Genomic DNA, 10,064 nt, shown 5'->3' with positions numbered 1-10,064 from the left:
CGAACATCAAAAAAAAAATAATAAAAAAAAATAAATAAATCTCTTTCTCTCTCTCTTAAAAAAAAAAAAAATATATATATACACACACACACACACACACACACACACACACACACCAGGGATTAAACCCAAGGTTGCTTAACTACTGAGCCCTATCTTCAGCTCTTTTTATTTTTTATTTTGAGACAGGGTCTCTAAGTCCCTTAGAGCCTCACTAAGTCTGAGGCTGGCCTTGACTTGTGATCCTCCTGCCTTAGTCTCCCAGGCCACTGGAATTACAGGCATATGCCACCACCCCAGCCAAAATGTGGTACCTTGATGCCAAAATCAAAGATACCATAAGAAAAGAAAATTACAGACCAATATTCCCTATGAACACAAATGCAAAAATTCTCAACAAGAACAGTGCCAAACAATCCAGCAGGACAGTAAATGGATTACATACCATGACAAAGTGAAATTTATCATGTAAAGGTAATCCAACAAACAAAAATCACTATAATACAACACATTCATAGAAGGGGGAAAATATAATCTTTTTTTGGCTGGGGATATAGCTCACTTGGTAGAGTGCTTACCTTCCATGCACAAAGCCCTGGATTCAATCTCCAGCTCCCCAGCACCACAAAAAAAAAAAAAAAAAATTGAATTTAAATTAAAAAAAAAAATCTTTTCTTCTCAGATTGAACCCACTTTACCACTGAGCTACATCCCCAGACCTTTTCACTTTTACTTTGTTTTGAGACAGTTGCTGAGGGTCTCACTAAGTTGCTGAAGTTGGCTTTAAACTTGGAGTACTCCTGCCTCCACTTCCTGAGTCTGGAATTACAGGTGTATGCCACTGCACCTGGCTCACATGATCATCTTAAATCTTAACAAAATTAACAACCTTTTATCATTAATACAAAGACCCCCAACACTGGAAGGATTCAGTAGCACACACCCGTAATCCCAGCAACTCAAGAGGCTAAGGCAGGAGGATGACAAGTTCAAGGCCAGTCTCAGAATTTTAGCAAAATCCTAATCAATTTAGTGAGACTGTGTCGCAAAATAAAATTAAATGGGCTGGGAAGTGGCTCAGTGATTAAGCATCCCTGGTACCCTCCCCCACCAAAACAAACAAACAAACAAACAAACAAACCACCAGCAGACTAGGAAAACAAGGGAACTTCCTTAAAATGACAAAGGGCTTTTACAAAAAAAACAAACAAACAACAAAAAAAAACACAGCTAACTTCATAATCACTGGTGAAACACTGAAAGCTTCCCCAAAGACCAGGAACAACATAAAGATGCCAACTTCCACCACAGCTATTCACCACTGTACTTAACATCCTACCCATAATCAGGCAAGGAAAGAAGGAAAAGGCATCCACCCACACTGGAAAAGAAGAGATAATCTCTTTATCAGATGACATGACTCTACATAAAAAATATTCCAGGGACTGGGGTTATAACTCAGTGGTAGAGAACTTGCCTAGTGTATGTGAGGTACTGAGTTTAATTCTCAGCACCGCATATGAATAAATAAAATAAAGGTTCACTGACAACTAAAAAAAAATTTTTTAAAGAATATTCCATAGAATCCACAAAATAAAGATCTGTAAATAAAGCTACTTATTAAAAATAAATATTAGAAGTAACGAATGGATTCAGCACAGTTGTAGGGCATAAGACCAACAAGCAAAAATCAGTTATATTTTTATATGCCAGCCATAAACAATCCAAAAAGAAAACAATTCCATTTACACACACACACACAAAAAAAAAACCCACACAAATAAATATGTAGGAATAAACTTATTCAAAGAGGTGAATGATTTCACCAAAACTATAAAATATTGCTGAAAGAAATTAAAGAAGATAAGCAGGTGTGTAACTCAGCAGGTCATGGGTTTGATCTTGAGCACCACCAAAATATAAATAATAGAAATTAAACAAGACATAAATAAATGGAAAGACATCCCATGTTCATGGATTAAAAGACTTAATAATGTTAAGATGGTAACTCCCCAAAGCAATTTATGAATTCAATGCAATCCTTATCAAAATCCCAATGACCTATTTTGCAGCTAACCCTCCAATTCATATAAAATTTAAGGGGCACCAAACAGGCAAAATACAGAAAATAAAACAACAAAGTGGAAGATTAATACTTTTCAAATTTATGCTTCAAATCTTAACTATAGATGGGTATGGTAGTAATCCCAGCTACTTAGGAGCCTAAAACAGGAGGACTTCAAGCTCAAGGCCAGCCTGGGCAATTTAACCAGACCCTGCCTGATTCAAGATAAAAAATAAAAAGAGCTGGGATGTAGCTCAGCAGTACAGCATCCCTGGTTCAATTCCTAGTAAAAGTCTTAAAAAAAAAAAAAAAAAAAGATTGCTACAAAGCTACAGTAATCAAAGCAGTGTGTTACTGACATAGGATAGATTCGAGTCTAAAAATAATTGCAAACATCTATAGCCAATTTATTTTCAATAAGAATGCCAATCCCTTTCAATCGGAAAAGAACAGGCTCTTCAATAGATGGTACTCAGAAAACTGAATGACCACCTACAATAGAATTAAATGGGACTCCTACCTCAGTTCAAACACAAATATTAACTCAAAACCTTAGTCCAAATGTAAGTGTAAACTCAAAATGGATCAAAGACCTAAGTAAAACATAAAACTAAAAACATATTGGTAAATCTTTATGACCTAGTATTTGGCAATAGATTATTATATTTAACACCAACAGCACAAAAAAACAAAATAGGGGCTGGGGCTGTAGCTCAGTTTAGAGCGCTTGCCTGGCACATATGAGGCACTGGGTTCAATCCTAAGCACCGCATAAAAATAAATAAATAAAGATATTGTGTTCACCTACAACTAAAAAAAAAAAAAATTTTTAAAGAAACAAAATGAGTAAACTTGACTTCATTAAAAACTTCTGTGCAAAGGAAATTATCAAGAAAATGTGTGAAAACCCCTACAAAATGGAACAAAATATTGCCAGTCATATCTAACAAAGGTTTACTATCAAGATCAAGCATGATGGCACACACCTATAATCCCAGAGACTAAGGAGGTGAAGGCAGGAGGATCAAAACTTCCAGGTCAGCCTAGGCAAGACCCTGTCTCAAAATAAAAAAGGACTGGATTATAGCTCAGTAATAAAGCACCCATGGGTTCAAACCCCAGTACAAAAAAAAGAAGAAAGGCTTTACTATTCAAAATAAAGAACTCTTAAAACTCAACAACAAAAAAATAAGCAACACAATTAAAACATCATCAAATATATATATATTTGCACACACACACACACACACACATACATACACGAATGCATAACAAAAACATGAAAAGACATTCAGTATCACTGGTCATCAAGGAAATACAAACCAAACCACAATGAGATACCACTGCACACCCACTAGGATAGTTTTAATCAGAAAACCCAAAATAAGTGGTAGCAAAGATGTAAAGAAATTAGAAAACTGCTGGCCAAAATAAGTTAAAAGAGAATTACATATGATCAGCAATTTCACTCTTATGCATATACTCAAGAAAAAGGAAAACATGTCTATACAGAAACTGGTACACAAATATCTATGGCAGCATTATTCACAATAGCAAAAAAGATGAAAACAATTCAAATGCCTATGAACAGAAAATGGATAAACTGTGGAATACATACACATGGATTATCAGCAGCAAAAATGCTACAACATGGATATACCTCAAAAACATTATGCTAAGTGAAGGAAGCAGATACCAAGATACTACAAAGGTCACACGTTGTATAATATTCTGAAAACAGGCAAACCTATTGAGACAGACAACAGATTAAAGGAAAAGCAAGGTAAGGATCAGAGAATGATGGCATTGACTTTTTCATCAGTGGTGTTCAGGGGAGACCCTTCCAAAGAGGTGAAATCTGAATAGAGACCTGAATAAATTGGAGAATATTATTCCTGCTAAATAATCAAAGAAAACAAAGGACTTAAGCCAGGCGCAGTGATACACACCTGTAATCCCAACAGTTCAGGAGAATGAGGCAGGAGGATCACAAGTTCAAGGCTAGCTTAGGTAATTTAGCAAGGAAATTTCTCAAAATAAAAATTAAAAGGGCTGGTGGGAACACAGCTCAGTGGTAGGACACCCCTGGATTCGATCCCCACTATCAAAAAGAAAAAAGAAAAAGAAAAGAAAGAAAGAATTTAATTTTTTCTTTTTTTTCTTTTTTACTTATTTTTCAGTTTTAGGTGGACACAATATCTTTATTTTATTTTTTTTGTGGTGCCAAGAATCGAACCCAGTGCTTCACACACGCTGGGCGAGCACACTACCACTTGAGCCACATCCCCAGCCCCAAATTTAATTTTTTCAAATGCAAAGTTGCTTTATTTAAAAAAAATGTGATTCTACAATATGTATACTCAGAAAAATGAGAAATTATATCCCATCTATGTAGGATACATTAAAGTATATAAGTGCATTCTACTGTCATGTATAACTAATTAAAAAAGGGGGGGGGATATCTAGCCAGGTGTAGAAGCACACACCTGTCCTCCCAGCAACTCAGGAGTTTAAAGCAGGAGGATCACAAGTTTGAGACCAGCCTCAGCATTTAGTAAGACCCTGTGTCTAAAAATTAGAAATCAAGGTTTGGGACTGTGGCTCAGTGGCAGAGTGCTTGCCTCGCATGTGTGAAGCACTGGGCTCAATCCTCAGCACCATGTAAAAATAAATAAATAAATAAAATTACTGTGTCCATCTACAACTAAAAAAAATTTTTTTTTTAAATTAGACATCAAGCGGGTTAGGGTTATAGCTCAGAAATACAACACTCCTGGGTTCAGTTCCTAGCAAAACACACACACACACACACACACACACACTCACACAGGAGAAGGCATTTAGCTACAGAGGGGATGTCTAGTTTAGCTTACTTTGCATACATACTGTGAGTTTGGCTTTCAGATCTTACCCTGTGTTAAGACTCTGTCCACCCACAAGATATCCTTCCAAAACCAGGCTCTTCTCCCATCAGTGTCCAGCAGTCACCTTGCTAACAAGCCATGTTTTCCCTGTGTGAAACCATGCTCAGGAAGGGGAGAGGAATGCTGGCTTCTGGCAGAGCCCTCCTCTTTAAACCCAGAGCTTTTCATAGGTCCTGCAGGCCTCCACCCCGTCCATCTTCAGAACTCCACCTTCACCCTTTCACAGCTGAGAAACTAAGATTTAAGGAAAATAAGTAACTTAAAATCACAGTCAGCTAAGAGAAGAACCAGAATTCAAACCAGGTCTCATCCCTTCTGTACATGAATTCATCTCATTTTAACTAGGCACATCTTGGGCAGAGTATGAAATATGAAGATTAAAAGTGACTCTACCCTCAAGAAGCTTGTCACCCCAACACCAGAGACCTGTCTGAGGAGCACCAGAATATCCTGTAACATGGAAATCATAGGGAGGACCTGTGACCTTACCACTGCTCCCATTCTATCAGGGGCAACCAATCAAGAACAGAGTCCACCTGTGACACCACAGGGGCTGACTGCATCCCAGGATTCACAGCCCTTCCCGGAGCAGATACAGATGAAACAAGCCCCCCACACAAAACTGTCGAATAGCCACTGGCCATTCCTGGCTTCACACTCAAAAGCTTTACAGTGGTTCTAGCAGAGGAGCTACATAAAGTCTCCTCCAGAGCAGCCAACGACATCATTTCCTGCTAACTGTGGCAAGGGCTTGCACTCCCTAAGCAGTCTGTAGCTGTACTTACAGTCAAGATGAAATGGGTGCTGGGCTAACTGTTATGCTCTCCACAGAGTGGCCAGGCCTCAGGGACATGTTCACCACTAATGAACTCATGCTTGTAAAGACACAAGGACTAAATACTATCATTAGTACTAGACTCCGCTCTAAATGTAAATCAGGAGAGAGAAAGGGGAAAGAAAACACATTAGCAAATCAGTTTAGGGATCGCTCTTCAGCAAGAAGCAAGCAAAGCTGAGCCACAGGGTAAAATTTTCCTGACTTTCCTCAGTGCTTGGTGTCATAGGTCAGGCAAGCACTCACCACTTAGCTACCCAACCCCTAACTGGACTTGTTCAAGCACACTGAACACAAGGGTGCTACTATAAGAAAATAACCTAGTATNCCTATAACCCCAGGAACTCAGGATTGCCAAGTTTGAGGCCAGCCTGAGCTACTCAGCAAGACTCTGTCTCAAAATAAAAAAAGAAGGAAGGGGAGATGGGCTTGGGATAAAGCTCAGTGGTAGAGCTCCCCTGGACTCAATCTCTAGTATGAAAAAAAAAGTTTGGGATTTTGGAGCATTTCAGATTGTGAATTTCTGGATTAAGAACACTCAACCTATAATTCTCAATTACAGCTCTCTGTAATTAGAAGTCAGCATCCTTAGGACAAATCTTGGGGACATGAAGAATGCCAGGGAAAACACACACTGCCTGGGCCACAGCTCCTGCCTTGCCCCTACCTGGGAGGGCCACTTATCCAACACTTTTGAGCCCCAGCTGCCTCCCAGGAAACCTATGTCCCTTCCAGCAAGCTCTGGCACACTGTCTACACTACGACGGTGACATCCTTCCCCTGCTACATCTCAGTCGCCCATTGCTATGAAAACTAACATCTGTAGGATGCCTCGCTGGCCACCTTGTTCATAACAAATGATGTTCTTCTTAGAAATGGGGACACCAATTCAGAGGCCACGAGGCCCACCCAAGCTGCCTTCCAGTTCAGCACAGAGGGCAGGACTTCAGCTCCTCCAAGCTGGCACATCCACCATGCCCATGCATGGATACCCAGGAGGAGCACCAGGCAGCTTCTGGAAAATCAACTGTACTAACAGACTGGCAGACAGAGGTGCTTATGTTAAGAGAGTCAGAAATATTACCAAGTACAAGATAAAATTTACATTAAATTTTAAGATAAAACAGGCTTGTCCCCACTCCCACTAAGGGAGAAGTCACACAGAAAAGCCTTCTGAAACCTATAAACTTAATTTACCCTTTAATAAGGTTGAAAACAGCAGGCTACAGTAATACAAAAATGAGAGAACTTAATTTCTTAATTTCCAATATAGTTATGACTTCTGGGCATTAGTGGCAAGGAAGGGCTTAAATGTGCCTGTTCTTCCAGCTTTTAAGTCATGAAAAGCACCCAGGAAAGCTAAGGGTTATAGTGGCAAATGAACTTCCCATCATGCCTCCCCATGTAACAGAACATCAGGACAGGAGGTTTGCCCCCCCCAGGAAAACAGTCAAAGGAGGCCCTCAAGGTCTTCCCAACTCCAGACACAGACCCCAAGGCACAGGGAACACCCAACTTGCAGCATATAGATGCAAACAATAAAAAAGCCTTACTTACTATGTGCCTAGCAGTCAGGAAGAGGGGAGGTCTAACAAGAACCACGGCACCTCACATGTATGCAGGCCGAAGGAACACTGACTTTATGGGTACTCACATCTCACCTCAGACTCCACTGCTGTCCTCAAGATTCTATTACCGGGTGCAGTGGTGCATGCCTGTAATCCCAGTTATTTAGGAATTGAGGCAGGAAGATGGCAAGTTCCAGGCTAGCTTGGGCAACTTAGCAAGATGCTGTCCTTTTTTAAATGAGAAAGAAAAAGAGCCAGACATGGTGATGTACACCTGTCATCCCAGCAACTCAGGAGGCTGAATTCAAAATCAAAGCCCTCAGCAACTTAGCAAGACCCTGTCACAAAAGACAAAAATAAATTTTGGCTCAGTAGTATAACACCCCTGGGTTCAATCCCCAGTATTAAAAAAAAAAATTCTGTTATCCTATTTGGTTACTTGGTTTATCTTTTCTCTCCAATTAAAGAAATCAAGTTTCCATGGGCTAGGGTTGTGGCTCAGTGGTAGAGCGCTTGCCTAGCAAGTGTGAGGCCCTGGGTTCGATCCTCAGCACCACATAAAGATAAATAAATGAATAAATAAAATACAACTTAAAAAAAAAAGAAATCAAGTTTCTAACAAATATGCTTTTGAGTTTTGCCACAGAATTGTTTCAACTGAATAGCCAATTAGGATATCAAAACGGCAAATCCTAAAATCTTTCTGTATAGAATGGCTTTATAAGAAATTACCAAGTAGCTGGGTACAGTGGTGCATTTGCCAGCTTCAACAACTTGGCAAGGTCCTAAGCAACTCAGCAAGACCCAGTCTCTAAATAAAATATCAAAAAGGGATGGGGATGAGGCTCAGTAGTTAAGTGCCCCTGGGCTTAATCCTGGTACCAAAAAAAAAAAAAACAGCTACCAAATAGCCTCTATTTAATTGTTTTAATAAAATCAATATGGAACAAATCCTAGAAAAAAGTAAACCATGAGAGAAAATGAAAGACCTGACTTCTCGTTTTTTGTGAATTAAGATTTTAGGTTCTATTAGCAAGGAAGACAGGTTTGGAAGAAGGGGCCGTGTGTGTGTGTGTGTGTGTGTGTGTGTGTGTGTATTTGATACAGAACAGTGGTTTTCACTGTGTCAAATTCTGACCTGAACATCATTTGATCAATTTCACTCTCCAGGACTCCCTCTGTCCTCCTCTTCTCCCTCCCGATTTCCTTTCTCTACCCTAATGTTCTCATTAAAAGGGTCTTTTTGTTTTTAAACCTTTACACCCCTTAAACCACCACCACTTTTGGAGATTTTATACCTACAAAAACAGTAGGGACAGCAGTGTAATGGGACCCACTGCCCATTCCCCTCTACAGATCATGCCCTTCACAGCAACAGCCTGCCAGACCCATTTGAGCTCCTGTGGTCAAGGGCCTTGCAAGAGCCAGAGGGAAGCACAGGAAGCATCCCATATGGGAACCCAATGACCAACAGCATCCCCAGCACCACATGTACTGGCAAAGAAGAAAAGGACAACAACTATCAGATCACATCTTACCAAAAGAAATTGGGGAGGCAAAATTCGTATTGCTATCCTCAGGGTCCTCCAAGTGAGCCCAGATGGAGCCACTGTGCCAGAGACCTCCCACCATTGGGCTCAGCTGCATGGTACTCCCAGAAGTACCACCCTATGACCACCCTAACCAGTCAAGAGATTTCCATTTTTTCTTTTCTTTTTTTTCCTCTTTGGCACTGGGGATTGAACCCAGGGGCACTGAGCTACATTTCCTAGTCCTTTTTTTTTTTTGAGCTAGGGTCTTGCTGAGTTGCTAAGGTTGGCCTCCAACTTGCAATCCTCCTGCCTCAGCCTCCTGAGTAATCAGAATTACAGGCGTGTGCCACCACAGCTGTCTTCTAGTTTCCTCCTGGTGGGTACAGCTTCCTCCATGCAGGATGGTGAAATTTCCTTTTTCCTCACTCTTCCTACCAGGCTCCTGTCCCAGGGTCACAGTCCAGTAAATGCTGACCTCTAGCAACTCCCATCATCATGCACAGGGGCCAAAATGCCCCAGATCTCCCGTGAAGGCAGACGCCATGCCTGCCTCTCTCATCCTGGCATGGTAACCATAATATCATGGGAACTTGGGCACATTAACTGAGCATTAATTAAATGAAAAAAGACTCCCAAGACCCAGCTGATCCACTTATCTCAAGGAACACAGAATGTAACAGGAATCCCACCCGACTCCTGAAAGGGCAGAAGCCAGCCGTTGCCCACATTCATGACACCACACTCTCTGCCACCTTAACCCACAGACCAAGAAGTTTCAACAAAAAATCTTAAAAAGGGAGGGTTGACCCTGAGTGCTAGAAGTCCTACCTTCTCCTTTCTACACTGGTTTCTCCCCTCCCACACCCTTTCCTGGAACACTGTGGTGCAGACCTTAGTCAATAAAAGCTAGCTTTCCAAAGTAAAAAAAGTCACCTTGGACTGGAGATGTGGCTCAAGCGGTAGCACGCTTGCCTGGCATGCGTGCGGCCTGGGTTCGATCCTCAGCACCACATACAAACAAAGATGTTGTGTCTGCCAAAAACTAAAAAAAATAAGATATCTTAAAAGTTCTCTCTGTCTCTCTCTCTCTCCCTCTCTCTTTTTAAAAAAAAAAAAAGTCATCTTGTATTTGTTGTTAAT

This window comes from Marmota marmota, unplaced genomic scaffold, assembly GCF_001458135.2.
Source record: "Marmota marmota marmota unplaced genomic scaffold, marMar, whole genome shotgun sequence".
NCBI lineage: Eukaryota > Metazoa > Chordata > Mammalia > Rodentia > Sciuridae > Marmota > Marmota marmota.
Note: the sequence above shows the minus strand (reverse complement) of the source record.